This window comes from Sphaeroforma arctica (genome assembly GCF_001186125.1).
Source record: "Sphaeroforma arctica JP610 unplaced genomic scaffold supercont1.58, whole genome shotgun sequence".
Lineage (NCBI taxonomy): Eukaryota > Ichthyosporea > Ichthyophonida > Sphaeroforma > Sphaeroforma arctica.
In genome coordinates this window covers 107,204-108,518 of record NW_014040500.1, presented here as the reverse complement: position 1 = coordinate 108,518, position 1,315 = coordinate 107,204, and positions in this window count along the sequence as shown.

Below are 1,315 nucleotides of genomic sequence, written 5' to 3'. Positions count from 1 at the left end.
TGTATATATATATATATATTGTACTGTTATTTGTATTGCGTATTTGTGCATTTTTATATCTATATGGCTTGCATTCATTTCCACAGTATGGTGTACTTTCTGCATGGCCGTGAAAACGATTATTGCAATGTATTAGTTTGAATAATGCGTACACGGTTATGTGCGCATGCGTGTGCACTTACAACCTACTACATTAGGAATACTTTCTCATATATGAGTTTCTAGTGTTGTCTACGCCTGTCACATATATATGGCTCTGTTCTGCGCTCTTGAACCGTCCTTGCCCATATACAACACTGGATTCAACTTTGCTTGCCTATCTGTTTGATACACCCAGATTGGAACCCAGGGCATGGATGTGCTCATGGTAGTACTACAGAACGACCGTTCTGACGTAGAGATCGTACGATACGCTTTGGAGACACTCGCATGTGTATTCCAGCCAGACGACGCGACCAAAGGCGATGGTAAGGGTAGGTAGTATTAACTGGGGATGGGTTTGAATAGAGGAGCTTGGTTACTGGCGATGGTAAAGGTAGGTAGTATTAACTGGAGATGGGTTTGATTAGAGGAGCTTGGTTACTGGCGATGGCAAAGGTAGGCAGTATTAACTGGAGATGGGTTTGATTAGAGGAGCTTGGTTGCTGGCGATGGTAAAGGTAGGTAGTATTAACTGGAGATGGGTTTGATTAGAGGAGCTTGGTTACTGGCGATAAAAAAGGTAGATAGTATTAATTGGAGATGGGTTTGATTAGAGAAGATTTTGGTTACTGGCGATAGTAAGGGTAGGCAGCTTTAATTGGAGATGGGTTTGATTAGAGGAGTTTGGTTACTACGGACTTGCTGGATCGTGTTTATATCATTTTGCTTAGGGATGCCTGGTGTGATTAGATTCAGTCAGTGCTGCAGAAACACCTGCTACGCTGATAGTGTTGACGTATGCGCTAGGGTTCTAGCCCGTGTATATTCGCATATTCATACTATAAGACAATACAGTGGAGGTAGATTTGCAGTACCTAGGCTACGAGCTAGGAGGATTGGAGCGTACCGCTATACTAAAACTGGAAACATCCCGTGTGTATCTAAATATGCCAATACTCCCAAGATGGAGACATACAACTTCATGTCGGCCCTTTTTGCTCACACTTGTATGCGTATTTAATTGCGCATAGAATACAAGTATTTTTACACACGCATTCTTTCCGGCGATTGTGTGGCGATTGTGTATGTGCTTACATCGAGTTCTTCTTCGTCGTATATATATATATATACATATTATTTAATATCTATTCATATTTATATATTTAGATATATA